This window comes from Phaseolus vulgaris, chromosome 8, assembly GCF_000499845.2.
Source record: "Phaseolus vulgaris cultivar G19833 chromosome 8, P. vulgaris v2.0, whole genome shotgun sequence".
NCBI classification, from domain to species: domain Eukaryota; kingdom Viridiplantae; phylum Streptophyta; class Magnoliopsida; order Fabales; family Fabaceae; genus Phaseolus; species Phaseolus vulgaris.
The window spans coordinates 12869658-12894688 of NC_023752.2; positions in this window are offsets into that span (position 1 = coordinate 12869658).

Sequence of the window (25031 nt, forward strand, 5' to 3'; positions counted from 1 at the left end):
CACTTTACGGACGAGTGAAAAAAATTTGTATTAAGATCACCCTGTTTCAACCACTTTTGTCTTGCTTTTTGAAAAATGACACCCTTTTGCTTAAACATAACTTTATTAAGTTCAACACTTCTTTCCTCCCATTCAGTCTCTTCTAAACCTCTATCATCATCTCGCGCATCTAACTCGTTAATCCTCTTTTGTAACTCCTCACTAGCAAGGTTAACATCCCCGAAGACTTCTTTGTTCCAAACTTTTAGATCAACTTTAAGCTTTTACAATTTTTCTTTGAAAATATAAATCCCACCTCCTTGAACATCATAGCTAGCCCACTTCAAACTCACGAATTCTTCAAATCTACTATTTTTTGCCATACATCCAAATTCCTAAAAGGTTTTGGTCCCCATTTGACAAACACTTCCTTAAGGACAACTGCACAATGGTCAGAGATAGATCTGTTAAGGACAAACTGTTGGCACGAGGCCAAGCTTCGAGCCATTCCTTTTATACAAGAACCTTGTCAATTTTGCTCTTCTCCATTATGTTCGGCGTATACCAAGTAAACTTTCTGCCAACCAACGGGATATCAACCAATTCTGATTTTTCAATAAAATCGTTAAAGCCTTTTATTTCTCTATAATAATCTGACACCGAGATCATACTCTTCCTCTCCTCTTGTCGTCTAATAGAATTAAAGTCTCCAATAACGCATCAGGCCTTTGAAAGTTGATTCAACTTGTAACTATTAATCTCTTCCCAAACCTCTTTCTTCTCCCGTAAGCAACCCGAGCAGTATACGTTCACTATTGTTACATGTAACCCATTGCCAACCTTCCAAAAGCCCTCAATAATAGAGAAATTCCTTCCATTAGTAAAACTAGACACCAGAAAAGACTTATTACTTCAGATCGTAAGAACCCCGCCAACACTATTATTCACTTTGTTTTCGACGCAATCAACTTCGTTATTCCCCCAAAGAAGGCAAACTTTCTCCCTACTAAACTCAACACATTTTGTCTCTTGTAAGCACACCATATCTGCCCATTCCTTACTGATCAAATCACTTAAATATTTTCTTTTCAAGGTGCCTCCCAACCCTCTAACATTCAAACTAATTATTCTCATCAATAAACGTTTTTAACTCCTCCCTTGACTTCCTCGCCTTGCAATCAACCTGATAAGTCAATGCTTGTAAACTACTAATAACTATGTCCTCTTGACCAGGGTGAGAATACCCTACTTCTTTACCAACACTCCAAACACTAGAAGCTTCGTTCTTGTCATTTTCCCCCAAAAAATTATGTTGCAGTTTTCAATTGCACTATCAGACGTGAAAAGAGAATCATTCTTTGGTATCTCACAGGCTTCAATTTGTTCTTACAATCAAGTAGGGTTTTTTTTTTCTTTGATTTTATTTAGTTTTCAATCGGTGTGTATCGTAGTCAACCTATTGAAAAACTTGTTGTAGTCACCAGACTTGAACAAAAGGTTTTTCAACTGATTTAAATCACAAAACAACTAACTAAATTTAACACAGATTTGACAAACAAAAATTTTGAAAGATATTTCAAATCGTACGAAACCAAGTGCAAATTAACAATTCAAATCTACCTAACTATAAACACACAACAATAGATTCTTCAAGCTGGATTTGGAAATCATTAAAGCAACCTTGTTCAACACAATTTGTTGTGAAATTACTTTTATAATTCTATGGCTAGTGGTGAGAAAGAAAAACCTCCTTTGTTGGCGAAGAACTGTAAAGTGTCATTTCCAAGTGGTTTTATGATTGAAATCCTTGACAAGTTGGAAGAAACCGCATCAAGACCTACTCAAACTCCATTGCACCACATTGGTTTGTTATTTATATATGTTTATTCAAATATGTAATTTGTTACTGTATATGTCTAGTAGGCAATGTACTAATTTCTTAATTTTATACTTAATTAATAAGGTCTACTAGTAAAAGAAAAAGAGGTCCTACCAAATGTCTCATGGCTTGAAATATAAAGAGTGTTTACCAGTTAAACTTAATGCTCTTCGCAACGTGTTGGTACTTATCGAGCTACATTGAGTAATTATTTAGCGAAATTAACTAGGAATGCACACCTTACTCCTGTAACTTTCACTATTTGGAAAGGACTAAAAGATCATTAGGATGATATGTGAAAAACAGTATTGGTACTTCACTAACCTTTTATCTTCAATTATATATAATACTAAAATTATAATATTTATTAATTGATGAGATGTGGTCAAAATTTGATATTGAAAGAACGTGTCAGAAAGTGGGTTATGACAGATGATTACAACTTAAAAAAATCGTCCATTAGGTGTCCCTCTTGACCAGTGAAAGTTCTTGTTAAATTTTGAAAATCTAACATAGTCAACGTCATTTGATTATCTATATTTTATTATATGATTATTTGTACTTATATTTTAGTTTATTTTTATTTTTATTATTTCCATAATTTTATTATAAAGGTTCGTGAGAAGAACAAAATAAATAGAGCAAAATTTATAGTACGAACTAAAACTTTTGTTGAGATACTATTAAACCAATTGCATAGTGTATTAATGGTTTTATTTGTCTTACACTAATTTTTTTTCTTTTACGTGATAGACAGTAAAGAATATTGATGAAAGAAAATCATCTCATACGAAAATATTCATCATAAGCCTAAGAGTGAAGAAACGAAAAAGTTATTGCATGTAATTTAAACCATTATCTATTTTTATAGTAAATGCTATGCAAAATTTTATATAATTTGATAGGTTGATGTACTTCTTCCTCACTCTCAATAGTTATTCCTTAAATATTAAATTTTGAATAATTGATGTTTAACTGCTATATTTATATAATATAAATTACATTAATTTAATATTTAATAATTAACGTCTATTACTAAACTTTTCTAAATCCTACAGGTTGAAGAAATGTAGGAATACTTCTTAACATTTAATAATATTAATAATATTTAATTATATTAATAATATTAATAATATTTAATAATATTAATAATATTTAATAAAATTAATAATATTTTATAATATTTAATAATATTAATGATAAATAAAAATATGAATAATAAATAATACTCTTTAATAATAATTAATAATATTTTATAATATTTAATAATGTTAATAATAAATAAAAATATGAATAATAAATAATACTATTTAATAATATTTAAAATTATTAATAATATTAATAATATTTAATAATACTAATAATAATTATAATACTAAGAATATTTAATAATAGTAATAATATTTAAAAATATTATCAGTATTTAAAAATATTATCAATATTTAAAAATATTATCAGTATTTAAAAATATTATCAATATTTAAAAAAATTATCAGTATTTAAAAATATTATCAGTATTTAAAAATATTATCAGTATTTAAAAATATTATCAGTATTTAAAAATATTATCAATATTTAAAAGTATTATCAATATTTAATAATATTTAAAAATATTATCAATATTTAATAATATTTAATAATAATAATATTTAATAATACTTATAATATTTAATTATATTAATAATATTTAACAATATTAATAATATCAAAAATATAAATAATATTATTAATTTTTATTTTATTAATTATATTAATATTGTCCTACATATATAATAATTGTCAATAATAATTATACAAATTAAAATAATATTTATAAATAATCTGGAGTTGGTGGATAAAAATAATACGGAGCGCATTGTAATTGTTATATATTGAAGAGATATGTATGATTTGGGTATGAATAATTAAAAGAGGAAGACACTCAAGTGATTTTGGTAAAGAAATATAAATATTTATATAATAGTGGTTATAGAGTTGTCTCTATAGATGTTATTTTAGTCTTAAAAGGAACATGTCAAGCGTAATAATCAAATAATGACAAAGCAACGCATGCTTTTAATCTATTATCCACTGTCAAGAGTCAACCCTTTCAATCCATCTTCCTTTCATTAGTGTACCTCTGGGAGTGCAAGAAAGGAAGAATCTAGACCTTTAATTAAAGGAGAGTTTGGTTGTTTTGGCTGCACATTTCTTAAAGTTGAAGAATATTGAGAGAAAAAAACTTCAACTATAATGAAACTAATATAAATATGTGAATTTTCATTATTTCTTTAAAGTGCTTAGTATGACAAAGGAAGAGATAGAGAAAGAAAGAGTTTGAGCTAAAGTAGATGATTCTTGTTATTTTCATTCATTTTCACTTAAAGCTTGAGGATGTAATTGGTTCTCTTTAAGAAGAATTAGATAAAAATTCAACTTCAGATTATGTATTTTTCCAAAGTCTTTAGTAAAGAGCGACATGGTTATGTGTGAACATATGAAAAATGGGTTGTGTCTCCAAAATGATGAGATCAAAATATTAAGTTGAAGTACAAAAATTAATTGATGAAGTTCAAAAAAATGCTCAAATTAAGCTTCAAAGCATAAAAGAAAGAATGCAAGAGGAGATGGAACCCAAGGAAAAGAGCCAGTGAAAGTCATAAAAATCGAACTTTTAATTTTAAACAACTTCAAATTTGCTTTCACTCAATCGCAAAGTTGTATTCCAAAAGAAATGACCCAATATTTAAAAGAAGTTGTTGTTGAGGTATATAATATAAATTTTACATTAAGTTTATTATTGAATTAGATATTATACATTACATTTCTTTTTACCTTAATGTAGAAAAAATGTCAGACCACCCCTATAAGCAAAAAAGTGAAAAGTGGAGAAAACTAACACGAAATTAACTAAGAGGTGAACTCGGGTAACATTTTTTTATTTATTTTGTTTTTATATTATTAATTAACTAATTTTGTTAATCTTGTTTTGGGATACGTTCTACTATTTTATTATCTAGGAAATCAGAACACATTAATGTTAGAGTTGTCACACTTGAAAAAGATCTTAAGACACTCCAATATCCATTCACTACCATTGAACTCTTCTCGTAAATCTAGTTCTCTAAAGTATGTTTCTGATTTTGTTCTTTTGAATTATTAGCTAATAATTATCATTATTATAGACAAGAATTTAAAAATAATTATAAAGATAGAAATGTTCATCGAGAGAATATCGAAATAATAAGTGAAATACAAGAAATTGATAAATTTTAATTATTTAAATTCATTTATCAATTAGCATTTCTTTTAAAAAAAATATGTTCTTAAAAAGACGGTTAAAGTGTGGAAGTCTATGACTAATGAAATGAAGTAAGTCTAAGTTTTTTTATTATTTTAAGTAATTTAATATTGATTGAGTCTCTTTTTTATGACATTTGAACTAGACAAAACTCACCGAAAAACTACAGTTCAATACATTTAAAAAAAAGTTATTAATGTAGTTTATTATAAGATCATGATTTTCATTCATAAGAATTATTTATTTATTGTTGATTTTATATGTTTATTTTGTTTCCTTTTTTGTTTCATTATTTTAATTACTTGTTAATGAAGTTCGTTTAGAAATCAATAATGTTCATAGATTGAAAAAAGGAACGTAAACCAAAAGTTCTGATCGGACAAATTTCAGTTGATGATTAGGTAATTAGATGTTTTATATTTTTTATCATCATATGTTTTATTTGTTTAATTGTCATATCATATGTGTTAAAAGCTAAAGTTAAATTAGAATAACTCTCTTTATAGAATGGTGATACTGTAAATTGTGGAAATTAGTATAATTATATCTATAAAAATGCAACAACCTTATTTTATTAGTATTATTTCAATACATTGATACACCAGTCAAAAATGTCTAACAATGAATTAATTAAAAAGGACATTACTGTAAATTCAGTAATACTCGCCTGAAGTGAGAATAAGAAATCGACGGCATCATATAAGTTTTGAGTTTCTATTTTTTCTCCCACAATTTCCAGTGACATGGTTGATAAAAGCAGACAACACTGAAACGTCGGATAACAAATGAATTGGTTAACGTATATATTGTTTATGAAGTGTATTGACAAATTAAGTTGTTTGTGATAAGCTTACCTTCAAACATTTTGCAGTGCAATTAGAAACTTGCAATCCATGGTCATGGTGAGTAAAGGTCCATGATTTCATAAATTTATTGAATATGGATAAATTTTTTTTTAATTTGAATGTTTTGTTTTTGTTGATTAACGGTTGTAGCGTTTTTTTGTAAGTGTTGTGAGGTGTTGTACTGGTTAGTTTTGTTAATGAGGCGTTTTATCTGTGGTGGCTGGAATTTATTGGTAATTGATGAATGAAGAATTGTATCTCAAGAAAGAACTGCACGTTCCTTTTTGGTGGAATATATTGTATTTGCATGTAAGGTTATGTGAGTAGGGTTTATAATTATTATTTTTTATGTTAGAATATATCTGATCATGTAAGGTTATGTAAGTAGGATTTATAATGATTTGTGTTTTTTGTGCTCTCTTATGTTTCAAGTTATAATAATTAGTATTATTGTTATGTTATTGCATATGAGAAGAATTTTCATTTGTTTCAGAATGTCCAAATATTTAGAGAGGGCAGGTCTGAATTTACTTTCGAACATGTAAAATCCATTGTAGTATTACTAGTTTTTGTGTTGACAGAATTTGATTAGTAGCTAGCAGTCAAACATAAATTACTATACATCAAATATAATTTTAATATGATCAATTTGTAAACTTTCATTAATAAATGAATTTTTTTTATCAGTAATAAATAAATAAAATTAATAAATGAATAAATTCACATATTACGATCTAAACCTAAATAATTTGTATATGTTTTTATTATTGATATTTTTATGATTTTATAAAAAAATAATTTTAATAACAATTTTAAAATGTCATTTCTTATTAAAAAAAATTAGTAACATTTTTATAATGTTACTTTTTATTAAAAATATTATTAAAAAAATTTAGTAACATTTTTTAAAATGTCATTTCTTTATTAAAAAAGTTACTAAAGATTTAAATAACATTTTTATAATGTTATTTTTTTAAAAAAAATTGTTACTAAAAAATTTTAATAACATTTTATATCATCTCTTTTTAATAACATTTTTATAAAATTACTTTTTTTCAAAGAAATATTTTTAAAAAGATTTAGTAATATTTTTAAAATATTTTTTTATTAAAAAAAGTTGCTAAAAATATTTAATAACATTTTTATAATATTATTTTTTATTTAAAAAGTGTTACTAAAAATATATAGTAACATTATCTTTTTATTAAACAAATATCGTTAAAAAATATTTAATAACAATTTTAGGAACATATATATTGAAATGTAAAAGTATTATTAAAAAATTTTATAAAAATTAAATATTGGTTATATTTAATAAAAAAAAATTGTCAGCAAAAAATAAATTTAAATTTTAAATTAAGCGGGATACTTCAGGATGTTGTATCAACCCTCATACAAAAGACCACAACAACCACATGAATAAAAAGAAAACACTCACAACAGCACAATCATACACTACAAGAAAATCATCAAATAAAAATTAATTTTTAGATACCAAAATAATTATTTGTAGTAACTAAATTAGAGATCATTTTAGAAATTAAAAAAAAATTAGTTTATATTATTGTTAAATAGTTTCTAAATTAGTATATAATTAGTTACCAAAATTTTAACTGTCAATTATTTAGTTTCTAAGTTTGGTAGCAAAAACATTGATTACTAATTAAATACCAAAAAACCATTTAACAATAATGAAAATTAATTTAGAAACCAAAAATTTATTTAATTATAGTAATAGATGTTTAGGGTTTAGGGTTTACGGTTGCGACATAAGTATCTATAAGTATCTAGGCGCAGATCTAACTCAAAAAACATAATAAAGCTACAAAATGTAGCAGCTCTTCAAACCTTGGCCAATATACATGAGATTGACACCTAACACCTTGATTGTTCCAATTAAATCATGTTAATAATATTTTGTTTGATTTAGTAAAAAAAATTTATGTTACATCTAGTAGTGAGTATAGCAAAGAATAATGTTTACTCATAAGACATTAATGCACTACCATATAGGGGAAGAAAACGGTATAGAGTCAGGTAGCAAATTACTTTGAAAGTGCGTTCAACTACAGCAGCAGAAGCGAAGGAAGAGGCTAAAAGAGCAAGTTCATGCAAGCAAAAACATGAAAAGCTTAATCTTTTAACTGGATAAACCAGAGAGAAGTACGAAGAGAAGCTGTGTAAAGAGTATTAGGGATATTGCATTACTAGAAGGTTAGTATTTTATGACTTAAAGTCACATTAATGGTGAGTAATATCAAGTTTTATGTGTGATATGAAATGATACTGCTCCCCGCCAATAAAATTTGGGGATGGATTCTTTTGAGGATATGGACAGGCATAAGTAGGGTAACTATACATGCACCATTCCTATGCCCATCTTTAGCAAAATGCAGGAATAACAAGGTTGATTCAATGTCCATTATTTCTTGTCTCATTTTTCTTATACCCATATTATATCCTTTTGTCTGTCCTTTCTGTTCCACATCTTTCAATTTTTTAATTTTTCTCTTCCTACTCATCCTTCTTTGACACTAGGTCATGTTCTAAACCTAAGCACTTTTTGTTAAGGATATATATATATATATATATATATATATATATAAATTTTTATGTATAAGAATTGATTTAATAAGTTCTTACTAATTTGAGAATTCATTTTTAATATTTCTTATATTAAAATCATGTAAGACATTATTATAAAGTGGAGTGTTTCTTTAAAGGCATGCTCTAAAATCATGTATAAAATGGAGTATTTCTCTAAAAAGTAAAAAAGTTACTCTTAGACATGGTGGTAGGGGGAATTCGAGAAAAGGAGAACAATGATAGGGTGTTTTGAATAAAATAAAAAATAAGTGGGCTAGTTGGGAAAGAAGATTTTTAGTTTTAGCGGTAGAATGTATTTGTTAAAATTTGTAACTTCTACATTATCCTTATATTACATATCTTTTTATAAAGTTTCAACAAAGGTAAGACAACAAATTAGACAAATTCGAAAGAAGAGGAGGATTTTAGGACTTAAAAGACATTAAACTATTCAAATTTAGCTAGCGCTGTTGGCTAAACAGAAATAGAAGTTAGGGTTGATAAATCACAAAGGTTTAAGAAAAGATATTGTAGAATCTAAACATGATTCATGGAGAAATTTGAATGTTAGTAGATAGATATGATATGAGTTATGGTAGTGGACAGATATTAGAAGATTTGTTGGCCAAACACAAATGGGGAGTGATTTGATGACAATGTCAGGAGGAGGGTTGTAAAAAAACAATAAAATAAATTTTGGAAAGATGGATGGTATGAGGATTTATCCCTTATGCAAAAGTATCCTATACTTTTTGGGAATGAAAAATCTAAAAATGTAAATATTAAGGATGTTGGTGGATGGATAGTGATAATTGGGTATCATGTTTAGAATGGAGAAGATTTGAATGGGAAAAGCAACTACTCACATAGTCTATACAATATATAAATACATTAGTTATTCGTAACAAAGGATAGATGAATGAGTGTGGAAGGATCAACACTCCAAGAAAATCATTAAATATAATTAATTTTAGAAAACAAAAATAATTAGTTGCTATAGTAACCAAATTAGAGACCATTTTAGAGATTAAAAAAAATTAGTTTCTAAATTAGTTTGTATTATTGTTAAATGGTTTCTAAATTGGTATCTAATTAGCTACCAAAGTTTTAACTACCAATTATATAGATTCTAAATTTGGTAGCCAATTAGATACCAATTTATAAACCATTTAACAATAATAGAAACTAATTTAGAAACCAAAAAAAATTTTAGTCTCCAAAATGGTCTCTAATTTGGTCATTATCGCAACTAATTATTTTTAGTTTCTAAAATTGGTTTATAATCAATTATTTTCTTGTAGTGGAAGAGGAGGACACATATACTCTGAAATTAGCATATAAAAAGCTAAAGAGTTACACTAACGAGGAGCTAACAGATTTTTCCAAGTTTTGGAAAACAAAGCCATATGCAAATCATTTGACATGGAGAGTGATTATAGGCAGATTCCTACTATGGAAAATCTGGTTTTAAAGGGTGTCTAGATCTATAAAGCTTGGACACGGCGAAAATGTTGGGTATGAAGTCAGGACCAATTAGGTTGGGTTGACTAGGCACCATGTTTAGTGAGTGAGCTTAATCATTGTGTCCCTTTTATAACCTCTATTTAAAGAGATCATTGTACTTGTAATCGGTGTGCAACAGGATAGAATGAAAACCTAATATTTGCCCGTGTGGATGTAGGTTGCAGTTGGCGACTGAACCACGTTAAATTTTGTGTCGTTTATTTTTCTACAGTTGATTCGTGATTGTGTGTATTGCTTCCGCGTGTGTTTTTTCCATCAGGAAAGATATCATTTTCGCGTTTCTGATACACCTTCAATGCTGACACTTGACGGAGACGTGCACGACAAGGTGTTAGACACATCTTCGTGGCTAGACACAACCCTGTTTCAAGGAGAGGACATGGTCCACTCCTTAAACACCTCTTTCACACAAAATCTCAAACAAATCATTTTAATAAAAAATTATACAAAAATCTTAGGAAAATCCATTATAATTTAGAGAAAGAAAATAAGAAATCAGGAACAAATAATATATTTTTTCCTTAAAAAGATTTATAATCTGGAAAATAGACTCTATAAATCATATAAAAATTACAAAAATAAAGAACAAAATAGTTACACACTACTAAAACCTGAGTTGGAATGCGGCATAGCACTGTCGTGTGGTAGTGAGGGTTACTGAGTTGCAGGTTCACAACACAAAAGAAGAAGAAAAGGACGCAAGAGAAGAAGAAGAAAAAAAGGAAGAAAAAAAAAAGAGAAATTAAGTATTTGGATAGAGATAAGTGTGTTGTTATTAATGTTTTTTGTTTTGTTTTATTATCACTTGTGCACTGCCCAATGTTAAAGTTTTTTTTTCATTGAAAGCATACTTGTCATTCTCATAGCACGATATGCTTTTTCTTTTATATTGAATATACATACAATATTAGGTTTTTCTTTTATATGGAATGTACATACAATGGCAATTTGAATTTAAAATTTAGCTTTTATATTTTTTTTCATATAACAAAATATATTACTATATTATATTTTAATTTTATATATATATATATATATATATATATATATTTGTATCCTGTGTTCTATAATTTTCAATTTAGTGGTATCTCCGTGTCTGTGCCCGCATCATATCTATATTTGTGCTTCATAAGTCCATTTTCAAAATAGTACGTGTTATGTATGGAAGGAAGGAGTAATGCGAGTAATCATCTTTCCATTACATATAAATTTTTTGTTAAAGTTTGGAACACGTCTAAGATTTGGATAGGGGTGAGCATTATGCAACATTGTCAACCTAGTCTACATTTTCTACATAGTTTAGCATTCTTCAATTGAATGGGGTAGAAAATAGGATCTGGATAGGGAGGGATGTGGATAGTTGTAGTTAGGTGTTCATGCGATCAATGGAAAGGGATTGTCTATATGAGCGCAAGGTTGGATATAGAGGAAGCGCAACTCAAAATGTTGCATGCATTGCAATTTTAGTAAGATTGTATTCTAATATTTTGAGTGGTGGTGTCCCAATTATATGTGTTAAAATAATTGGCAGACACTAGTACAAAAAGGTAAATTAACGACGGTTAAAAATAACACATAAAGACGGTTCCTGAACTGTCGTTATTGCGGGCATTGTTATAAAGTGGTGATTTTTAACGATGGTTCTTAAACCGTTGTTAAAAGGCGTGTTTTTAACGACGGTTCTTCAATTGTCGTTATAAATGGCTGTTAATTAGTTTTTTTTTAAAAAAAATAAATGACTTTTAAAGACGGTTCCCTCTGGAACCTTCGTTATATCTAAGTTTTTTTTTTAAAAAAAATTGTTTTTTAAAAAATCATAAACCTGCATAAAATTTCCAATTCCAGAAAATTAAAATATTTAAAATTATAATTTAAATATGAAAAATACATACAACAAATTATAACATTATACAAAAAGTTTTGCTAATATATGAAAAAGTATGTCATTGTAATGATTTATCTATCCTAAGGTGTTATACATGGTTACAAATTAATTTGACCATGTTGTTCTCACATACTTCAATGCTTCCGAATCTAGCGAGTGTTCGTCGTTGAACAATTATGACATTTGAAATTTTTTGAATTAGTGCATGAATAATAAATCCCAAATTTTAAAGTGTTTATTGTATTGAGGTATTACCTAATCCCAACCTTTCTTAATTTCAGCTTGCAAAATAGTCAACATCCACTGCATAACATAATAACCACACTCATAATTTCCAGATTGCTTATTGGACTACATGTGAAAATAAATATATTAAATGAACAAGTGAAACACATTAAATTGAGTGAACAAATATACTTTAAATACCTTAAGGTACATCCAAGTGAGTTTTTGTGCGTTTGAAATTCTCCTCCCACACAACATATTATATCCAGAGTAAACTAAAATAATAAGATTTCATGTTAGAATACATAACATTATATAATTATAAGTAATAATAAATGTTAAATGAAATTGTCATACCTATCTATAATGTTTTTAAAATAGGTAGGGGTTTTTTATGCAAGGAGCAAAACCAGGCAGCGATGTGATCTTGAACAGATATGATCACTAGTTGTCAATGACGTCTGTATAACAAATCAGTTAATTAGTTTCTCTAATTTAAATAATTTATTAAAACTTATTTAATAATTAAGAACTTACTCATGGATGTATGGAGCAAAATAAATTTGTTTTCCACCATTCTTTAAGGTATGGTGATGTATGTTTGTGTTTCCGACTTCTTGTTTCCAATTAATTGAATGATTTAAGGGTCTAAATACCCATATATACTGTGTTTCCCCTCATCAAAGCATAATCCAAAAAGACCCCTAAATTTCAATAAGTTAGTACTAATATATTTAATAAATCAAAAGTATAAAGATTTTAATATTTGAACTTACATGCAGAACTGTTACATTAATTTCTTGATCTCTGGTTGCAAGGTCCAACAAATCAGACATGTGAACGTACAACGGTAGACTATTATGCCTTCCAAAAACATTGGCATCCCATGGAACCTCTAAGATGGTTGTATCTAATTCTGTAGCAACTTCCACCAATGTCGCCACAGGATCATCAATGGAGAATATTTTCTTCTTTTGCAGAGGCAATTTTGTCTTAGGTTCCTACTACTCATCAACAAACAAACAAATACTTAAATTAGTTAGAATGTAATATATCTGATATATAATTCTATTAATATTAGTGCAAAGATATACCATAGAGTCTATAGGTCTGACGAGATGTTTAGGCCAGGCAACGAAAGTATGTAATGCCTCTGCTACAATTGTGACCTTTGAAGTCGGCACAGGAACTGCAAGATCACCATATAGGACCTTCTCCACCGTGACCTTCATGAATTTAGAAGGAAGAGGCACATTGTGTAACATTGTGACCCCTTCATAAAACTTAACCAAGGCAACGAATCGGGTAAAAGAATTACACTCAACATATAACTCGCATAGGCTAGTTGAGCCAAAGTCATCCCTCGATAGATCAACCGCCGAACAACTTCCTTTAGTGCTAACTTTCTTATTAGGAGGCGGAGCTGGTTCATCTTCTACCATAGTAGGTGGTTACTGAGATAGTCCTAAACCCTTCCACCGCTTTTTGAACTCCCTTTCCATTCGCACATTAAACTCCTCCATGAAGCTTTCTTTAAGCTCTTGAGTTACCCCAGCCTTTAACTGCTCACGTAATTGTAGTAAATACTCTTGGCTAGGTTGATTGGACGATTGTTCCTTGCTATGTGATAAAGGTCCAAAGTATGAGCGAATCCCAACCCCATATCCAACTACACGAACACGTCCAGGGTGCTCAGGTCGTCCAAGAGCAACATTAAGAATATCATTGCGACCACATCGATTAAAAGTCCCATGTGTTGATTGCTTAACAAGAGAATCCTAAAACAAATGAAAAGAAATTGTCAAACTTCAACACATTGAATTTAAAACAACACATAGAAAACATATTTCTTACAATCCGTTCAACTGTTTGTTCTGTAGACTTAGAACTCCATGTCCCTAATGGGTTTATACGGGCACCCTTCCACATCTCATGTCGGGGTGGTGGGGATGGAGGCCTCAAAGAATCTACATTATTTATTTCCTCAATGGAAGTAGAACGTGCTTTAATCTTTTCTTCAAGCATCTTCACGGGCGGTCGGCGGTCGCGAGCGCGCTGCAGGCAGTCGGCAGTTTGCGGAGGCACGGTCGTGGAGGGTGCTGGCAACAAAGTTGGGCGTGTGAGAAAGAAGGCAAAGTGTGAGAGTGAAGATGGGAGTGTGAGAAAGAAGTAGGAGTATAAAAAAAATAGTTTTTAATGACGGTTCTCTAAGAACGGTCATGGAAAGCTTCGTTTTAACGATGGTTTTTGACGTGAACCGTCATTGTATCTTCAGCGCCCACTTTTAACGACGGTTCTAGGGCGAACTGTCGTTAAAAGTGCAAAAAAAAAATCAAAAAATTACGGGATTGCCACCGCCTCGTTTTTTATGATGGTTGTCTCCAAATCGTCCTTGAAGAGTGTCGTTATTGAAGTATTTTGTACTAGTGAGAGAGCATATTGAAACGGGTAGACATAATTTTAACCGCGCTCGAGACTACAGAACTCCTCCAAACTAAAATATAGTCATAAAACATTTTTGTATATCCTAAGATGCCTCTATTTTTAAAAAACTTAATATTCATAGTTAGACCTGTTATAAGTTTGGTCATATGCGTTTCCCTCTATCCAATTTATTTCCAACATTACTTTATGTGGCTTTGAATTTGTTAATTCAATTGTTCTGGCCTTATTTGATTTGTTTGTTTTGTCTATTAGTTTATTTCACCTTCTTTTATTTCGTTTATTTTTTTTATGAACAGTACGCTATATTACACCTAAGGGTATTTCTTCCTGCACCCTATATTTTTCTGCTTCCTGCACCCTATATTTTTCTTCCTCTAATCCTATATTTTTCTAAATATTCAAATTATCTTTGGTAGTTTTGGATGACCCAAAATAGAAGGTGTTCAGTAAGGAAAAGGTGTTTCTGGAATAGAAGGTGTTCTATAAGTAAAAGGTGTTTCCGAAATACGAAATCTGGAAGACAAAAAAAGAATTCTAGAATATTCTTTTTGGTACATATTTTTTTTACTTCTATAATGGTAAATTCAGAATTCATAAAATGTGTTAAAAAAAACATATGCTCAACATTTCAAATAGAATAATCCAAAAGTCATTTTTCAAAGGGTATAACAGTGTTTTCCAAAAATGATGGGGGTGTAGGGAGAATTTTGTTTGGGTGAAGGAAGAAACACCCTAGACCTAAATATTAGAACATATAAATTCCTTTTGAAAAAAAAAATCACTGTATATATAAAGGAGGAGTAAGAGAATTTGAGTGTATGGAAGAACCAAGCAAGTACAGGGTGGATTGTGACAATATGAGGATGCTTAGTCAAATATCTAAAATGTCAATTAGTAAGGGGAATTCATTCGATACACATGAGAACGGAGAAGAGATAAGATTACAAATATAAATTTAGGAGCATAAGAAGATAATGGGATGTTAGAAAATCTTTGAAGATAAGGAAGTCAAAGAGTAACATGTGAGTTGTTGGATATCATATTAACAATATAAGAATTGGTAATCAAACAATAGATAATAAAGTAATTTACTAAAGGAAAAAAAATTACAATATCCTTCTCTAACCACAAGGAAAAAATAATAACATCCTCTAATAAATAGAAAAGAAATAACTATAAGAAAAAAATAATTTTTCTCTTTAATACTGAAGCAATAAAAGAGAAAAGGAAAATATTTTGATGTTTCCTATTAAAGAAACATTATGTTCTTTTTATAACATGAAAAGTAAGCATTAGAGTAAATTTTTATCGATATAGGATTTTTCTTCTCACATTCTCCCATTTAAAGATTTTGATAAAATTAATCAAATATTCACACCATGTTTTATTCTTTGTCATCATGTTGCTTATTGTTCTGATAAGTCACGGTAGGATTCAAACCACATAAACATGTCAATGCTAACTGACTTTGTCATAACATCAACTAGGCTTTCATTTGTGTGAATCTTTTTGCAAATCCACACTTCCTTCCTCTACTACTTCTTGAACAAAATGGTAGTGTATACCGATGTACTTTGTCCTAGAATGAAAGGCAAGATTCTTTGTAATGTGCAAGAATATCTCAGTAAAGTAAATGCTTTCTTTTTTAGCATACATTTTTTGTCTCCAATCTAACATGATATCATTCCACTTTATCATTGTCATCTCATTTGATCTTAGAGATCCATTTGTAACCAATGACTTTTTGACCTTTTGGAAGTTCAACAATCTTCTATGTCTTCTTTTTGTGAATAGCCTCTACTTCTTCTTGCATTATCGTCATTTACAATGAAGTATCTGAACCAGTCACAACCTCTTGAAAAAGTTGAAGGTTTTCCTTTCTCATTTAAAAGACTATACACGTCATAGCTTGTCATAACATATTGTGAGTGTTAAGATGATTTTACCTTTTCTCATGTTAATCGCCGAAATCCTCTATTACTAACTTCATTTGGATCTTATTCTTCATGCTCCTAGTCTGACTCATGAAAATTATCTTAAGGTTTCTTCTCTATTTGTACCATGGATGTTTCTTGTGTAAATATGTCACGTGCCTGCTCGACTTGCTGTTCAGTTTTTGCAAAAAGAAAAAACTACAACCCGACTAACAAAAATCTTGTGAGCAGTGGGATCCCATAAATGAGAATACCCTTTCATATTATAAGCATATTCCAAGAATATACATTTTTCGAATTTTGGATTTAACTTTTTTTTGGGAGTCGTACATCATGTTCACGGGGCAACCAAATACATATAAGGAACAAATAATTAATCACGGTTTGCCATTCCACATTTGCATTGGTGTCTTTAAGCATATCATTGTTGACAGTGATTGATTCATCACATATCAAGTGATTTCAATTGCTTATGTCCAGAAAGACTTGGTCAATCCTGTTGTACTCAATCTAACTGTTGTTCTAGCCACGATATTTCTGTTCATTCGATCTACCACACCACTTTGTTGAGGTGTCTGTGGAAAAGAAAATTGTCTTGTAATGCCCTCTTGCTTACAAAATGCTTAAAAATAACTCCATCTACATATTTTCCTCCATTATCTATCCTCAAGCCCTTCATTCTTTTCCCAACTTCAAGCTCTACTCATGCTTTGAATTCCTTGACTACTGAAAACACAATTGACTTCCTCTTGATAAGGTACATCCATAATTTCCTAGAGTAATCATCAATAAAGGATACAAAGTATTTTGTTCCTTCAAGAGATAATACTGGTGATTCTCACACATTAGAATGAATCAAGTTTTTTCTTCTGGTAATCACTTTAGCAAACTTTAAACTATGTTGTTTGCTTACCACACAGTGCTTACAAAAAAGTAAAACAAACTCTTTGATCTTGGGTGAGAAATTACGTTTTAGAAGAATTTTCAAACCTCGCTCTAACATATGATCAAGTGTGTTGAACCAAGTGGTGTTCAATGTTTTGAAGAATCCAAATCCTTTGAAGGCTGGTTTTCCGGAGACAATGATCTCATTGAGAAGTATAGATATGAGACAAGTATCAAGAAGATAAACAATCCCAAGGTTGTATGCTTTGATTGGCTGAAAAGTCAAAAGCTTGATAATGTAAGAAGGCTGCTCAAGGATCAATCTCTCAGAAAGTTCCTAGAGATGAAGGGAAACATTTATCCAGATTTGGTAAGGGTGTTCTACACAAACTTGAAGTTTGAGGGAAACAATCTAGTTTCTCATGTGAAAGGCGTGGAAATGGAGATAACTCATGAAGTTTGGACTGCTGTTGTTGGACTTAAGTTTTCTAGTCTAAGAATCAACAAGGGAAACCTTGGTGTGGTGGAGGATTTTAATAAAATCCAGTTCTACAAAAGTTGCTTGAAGAATCAACATGTTCAAGTTAGTACATGCTCAGTTGGAGGTTTGAAGCTTGATGAGAGGTTGCTTGCTCTCATTGTAACTTGGATTCTAACTCCAAGGGGGAGTAATCACTCTGTGCTAACTGAAGAAGATCTGGTTTATATCTTCTGCATCACCAAGAAAGTCAAGATCAATTGGATTCATATAATCAAAGAACACATGCAAAAAGCCATGAGGTTAGGTGATTATCATTATCCCTATGTTGTTTTAATATCTAAGTTTCTACTCTATTTTGAAGTTAATCTTGAAGATGAAACTTCTGAGCTGGTCAAGTCAACGCAAGAGTTGAACAATGGATCACTCAGCAAGATGGGCTTTACAAAAGTAGGTGGAAAATGGATAAGCAAGGATGGTGAAAATGGTGCCTCATCTAGTGGTGCTGCTAATCTTGAACAAGATGAACCTGCTGATATGGATGTTCAACATGAAGATCCAACTGAAGTTTTTCAAGATGCAGGACCTAGTGTTGCTGATGGACATCAAGGAGAAAGAATGTCAACCATGTCGTCTTTTGAAAGACTCATGGTGAATAGGCTTGATAGCTTTGCTGAAAATCAAAGAAGCCTCCATGATCTCTGTGTTAGCAATTTCCAAAGGATTGACACCAGGTTTAACAACATGGATGCAAGGTTTATGACTCTGGATGAACAAATTGAAGCTATCCAGAATCAAATCTTTGATCTTCAGTTTGTTGATGAAGAAGAATGAAGGAAAAACAACCGATTGGTCATCGAAACAATCAATTGTTTTTTGCTGTTCTTTTATGGTTTTAAAATTTCTTTCCTTCTGCTGTTGTTGTTTTATTCTGATGTAATCAAAACAATTTCTTGTTTTATCTCTTATCTTTGTCTATTTGAGAAGACAAATAGGGGGAGATATATGTTGTGTTTCTAGTTTGTTTTAAGTTTCTATTTTTCAGTTGATAAAACAGTTTGGAATATGTAATATATCTCTGATATTAGATGTTTTTAAGCTTTAAACTGTTTATCTGTATGCTAACAGAATATCAGAAGTTCAATGTATTGCTCAAAGTTCTATTGCAGGAACTGCTTCAGATTTAATCAAGTACAACACAAGCATCATGGATTTGTCTTCATCAAATAGGGGGAGATTGTTGAACCAAGTGGTGTTCAATGTTTTGAAGAATCCAAATCCTTTGAAGGATGTTGAAGCCTCTGCTTTGCTTGATGTTGTTGTGCTGGTTTAAGCTTTGTTCTGGGGTAGTTTATATGTTGTAATCCACCCTTTGATTAAATCTCAAGCAATTAGCATCTCAATCTTTATGAAAGTAAAATGTTTTTTAAACTAAGTTGAAACAACCGATTGTTTTGTCGAAACAACCGATTGTTTATACTTAGGTGTTTTGAGAAAGATTGAAAACTGTTTTTGAATGGTTGAAACTGTTAAGTACCAAAACAACCGATTGATTTGAGGAAACAACCGATTGATTTGAGGAAACAACCGATTGTTTGTTTTGGAATCATAACAGAAAAACTGTTTTGTGTTTGACTAAGCTTTAAATGCTTTAACTGTATACGCTCCAGTTATTAAATGCTTTGACCAATCTTTTAAATGCAATTTAAGAGTTTGTTAAGATTTGATAACAAACTACATCTTTGAATATATTAAGAAAAACAAATTTGAGAATTCAGTATCTTTTGACAAAGTTTTTCTAAGAGTTTTTCAAAGAGCTGAGATTGCTAAAAGTTTGTGATTGATCAAGGTGCTGGAATAGGATTCTACTTGTATTGATTTCAAATATTCATCTGTAACAAGTGTAATCTTTGTACTCTGTTGAACAATTTGTTTCTGTGCTTGCTGAGATTGGCTGTGTGTTCTTGAGGTGCTCAAGATCATCAATCTTAGTGTTGGCCAAGGAGAGTGTGTTTCTTTAGGTGTTCAAGGTCATTCTCTTGGTTGTTGTGTAAGTGATCAAGGTGTGGTTGCTTAGTGGATATCCTCAGGGTTTCTGAGAAGACTGGATGTAGCTCTGGTTTGGAGTGAACCAGTATAAACAACTGTGTACAATCTCTCTATCTCTAACTCTTTAAATTCAGTTTATTTGTTGTTTGCTGGTATAAACAACCGATTGTTTCTACGAAACAACCGATTGTTTTTCTGGTACTACAGCTTTTGCTTGCTGTTTTGGCTAACTGAATTGCTGAATCAATTGGTTTCTAAGATAAATTTATTCTAGTTTTTGAAAAGTTTGCGAAAACCCTTTTAAACTATTCACCCCCCTCTAGTTCAAAGCCATATTTTCTAACAAAGTGTACGATGCCACTTTATCACCATTTCTTCTTGACTTATCAATGCAATTGTTGCATCTCCTTCTTGCAATGTATCTCTCAAAGGCACATACAAATTTGTCATGATCTTCTCTCCTTTCATCACAACCAAATTCCCCCTCACCACCTTTTAGATTTCTCCTTCAGTATGGACCTACACCCAAGGTTATTTAATTACTCAATAGAACAATATATTATTCTTTAAGTCCTTCATATGCCATACCCCTTTAACTATGCGACTAATATCATTATACATTTTTATTTTGACAATACCAACTCTAGCAATCTCTAAGGAATGATCTTTTTTCCAGGAACAGTAGTCCACCTGAGATAGGTTCATAAGTGTAAACTCAGTCCCAGTATGGAGTCATGTACCAAGTTGTGCCTAAATCCACTACCCACCTATCATGTAGTTGTTTTCCACTATTAGAGTTAATTAATACTTTGATAAGTTCCAGATTTTAGTAATATTACATATTAAAATACAGGCACTTATGGATATTAATTGATAAAATAAACATAAAAAAAAAACATAATTTATGAATTTATACCTTTTTACATATTTTGTAATTTTAATTTGAATAAGAACGATTTATTCTCAAATCAGTTTTAATTCCAGGATTCTAGGGAAGAATGGAGATGATTGGGCAAAAAGAGAATATACAAAGCTAAAAGGGGAAAGTTGGAATGCACCAGCACTCAGCAAAGCTTGCCCAAACTCGCCTAAGGTAGATACCCTCAGAGGGTATCGCCCAGGCGAGATTACTCTAGTGATGTTGGGCCTATTTTTTGTGCAACTCAACCAAATGAGTCCAATAACGCCCAAGCGAGAAGTCACTTAGCCCAAGTCAATTAGGTTAAATATGAGGCTTGAGGCCCAAACCTAGACACGCATGATTGAGAGGAAAACACCATTGAGTGAATTATAATCAAATTGGAAGGATAGAAGGTGTTAGAAACCTTAAAGGAGGCAGCTATCAAGGAGAAACATGCATAATCTTTTTTTCTTGCTTTCCCTACTTGTAACAGCCAACACATGTGTGGTTAATTCTACCATTTGGGATTGAGAGTGATCTGTTCAAACTATTATGTATTAAGGTGATATTTAAACATAATATTATGTTCTTGATTGATGATTGATATTATCATTTTGTTAGTAATGCTTGTCCGTGATGATCTCGAAATTTAGATTTGACTAGAAAGTACTTCTATGTTTCTGACCCAAATGATAATGCTTAACATATTTGAATGCTAGGAATAGATTTGAAATGTTAATTGCTATCAACGTCTCATCTTACTGATAAGAAGCTTTTATAAATATGTGAGGAATCGATATTTAGGAAGCATCTTAATAATTTTATATGTAAGGCATCAATATAAATGATTTTTACACAGACACAATATTGTCATATTAATCAAAGTACAAAAGAGTGAGAAAGATGATTCTCAATCCCTATTTTCCCAATTGAAGCAACAAACTTTTTGACTTGTTTTCTTATTAATCATTGCAATCATAACAAACTCCAACAAACTTTATTATTTTGTTTTTTTAGTGAATCTGTTATTTAATTATTCAATTGTTCCTTGTGGGTTTGATATCCGTCCTTAGGAACAAATTATTACTTCTAACAACACGATGCACTTGCCGTAGAAAAGTCATCATGCTTCGCTCACCAGATATATCTATCTTTTGAGGTACTTGTAATGCAATCTTGTGAGGTTGATGCTTCATAATTCTTTCCTCCATTCTTTATATGCCAACAATCTTTCTTTACATGTCCTATCTTTCCACAATGGTAGCATTTGATATGCTTCTTACTTTGAGACTTTGATCTACCATGAGTTTGATCCTAATAGAGCCACGTTCTGTTTATCTACCTCTCACCATCGTTAAAATTTATACTTTGCTTTAAACTTTCCACCCTTTCTACCTTGCTTTTTCACCTGAATTCTTCTTCAAGAATAACTCTAACATCATCAAAGTGTAGGTGTTCATCAATATTGTTATTTGTTATATTGATCATAATATGATCATAGAAATCAGGTGAACTTTGAAGTATAAGCTTTACATGTTTCTTTTCAACTATGTTCAAATTTGTCACTATAAAATGGACAAATAACGTATTCAAATTCAGTTTATCACTTATGTGGATTCACTTATTCAAAGAGTATAGAGTTTCCTCTTCAAGAATAGTTTTGCGTGAAGTGACTTATCCTCGTACAATTTGATTGAAGTATCACTAATGTCCTTTGTAGTAGTCTTCTCCTCGATGCTGGATAAAATCGCATCTACATTGCTAAGTGAAAATTTGCGATAACAATATCATTAATTTCTTTTCACCTTTGATTTGTGATGTCCACTAGTCTTTCTTTAATTGCATATGCATAATTGTCTTTTCTCAAAATTGTCTTCATCTTCGTTTTCCACAAGAAATTATTCTTATTAAACTTCTCTATCTCATATTTTGTTGTCATGACTTTAAAATCGACTTATGCAATTTTCACTATGAATATTATTGTCTACTCAACAATAACGATAGTCTCTGAACCAATACACCACACTACAAAAAAAATCAGTATTATCTACGGATTTTTACCCACGGATCTGAGTCCGTAGGTAAATTCAGCATTACCTACGGATATTACCTACGAACAACATTACCTACGGACATTACCTACAGATTCTGAATCCGTAGGTAAATTCAGCATTACCTACGAACTATTACCCACGAATTTTGAATCCGTAGGTAAATTCAACATTACCTACCAACTATTACCTACGGATCTTATTACCTACCAACTTTTACTTACGGATCTCTATTACCTACCAACTATTACTCACAAATCTCTATTACCTACGAACTATCACCCATTGATCTCTATTACCTGCCAACTATTATCATAATAATTATATACATAATATTAAAAACATTAATATAATATGAAAAATTATAAAAACATAATTCATATTCATAAATAATAATAACCATAACTAATTTATACCTATTATTAATATTAATATAATAATTTAAATAATATAAATAGTATTATATTAATAATATAAATAATATTAATATTAATAATATTAATAATATTTAATAATATTAATAATATTTAATAATATTTAATAATATTAATAATATTTAATAATATTAATAATATTTAATAATATTAATAATATTACTAATATTTAATAATATTAATAATATTAATTATATTTAATAATATTACTAATATTTAATAATATTAATAATATTTAATAATATTTAATAATATTTAATAATATTAATAATATTTAATAATATTAATAATATTTAATAATATTTAATAATATTAATAATATTAATAATATTAATAATATTAACAATATTAATAATATTAATAATATTAACAATATTAATAATTATTAATAATATTAAGAATATTTAATAATATTAATAATATTTAATAATATTTAATAATATTAATAATAATTAATAATATTAGTAATAATTAATAATATTAGTAATATTTAATAATATTAATAATATTAATAATATTAATAATATTTAATAATATTAATAATATTTAATAATATTAATAATATTAATAATATTTAATAATATTAATAATATTAATAATATTTAATAATATTAATAATATTAATAATATTTAATAATATTAATAATATTACTAATATTGGTAATATTAATAATATTAATAATATTAGTAATATTAATAATATTAATAATATTAGTAATATTTAATAATATTAATAATATTTAATAATATTAAACAATATTAATAATATTAATAATAATGATGATATTTAATATATGAAGAATTTTATTAATTTTTATTTTATTAATTATATTAATATTGATAATCATACTTATAAATATAATAATAATCACAACATGACAACAAAACTTGACTGGTGTAGTGGTTAAAGCTTCTATAAACATATCTCAAGGGACTTGGCTTCGAGTCCAACCCGCTGTAGTTTAGTTCTAACATTAATTATAATTGGCAAAAAATAATATTTGTAAATAATAATTGAAAATAAAAAAAAATTCAAATAATAATTAAAATTTTAAAAATAAAGTATATTAACATTACCTACGGACCTAATATCCGTAAGTAAATTACCGACGCCAATATTACATACGGATTTTTTTCCGTGGGTAATCCGTAGGTACAGGTAAGTTTTCTAGAAAAAGATGTTGGTCATGGACACGCTTAAATATCCAAGTTTTCCTTGCAAAAAAATTTCTGAACATGCATTTTCACACTCTCATACCATATATAAAATAATAAGAATACTTTTTTTTTAGTTCAAAAGATCAAACTAATTACAATCACACAGAACACAATCAGATTTTTCTATAACATTATTCAAACAACAGGAAAACAGAATTAGAAAACTCTAATAACAGTTTTGGATATCCGATAACAACATAAAAACTCACAACTAAAATAAAATATAAAAAGAGAAATAAAACAAATAATAAACAATAATGTAATTTACTAAAAAAATACAATATCCTTATGTCTGACTAAAAAAACAAAATAAATAACATTTTATCTTTAAAATATACGGAAAATCTCAAAAAAGAATTAATTTCTTCTCATATTTTTTCTCTCAATAAAAAAAAATTGGGTCTCTTACTCAAAATACATTATGTTTCTTTTA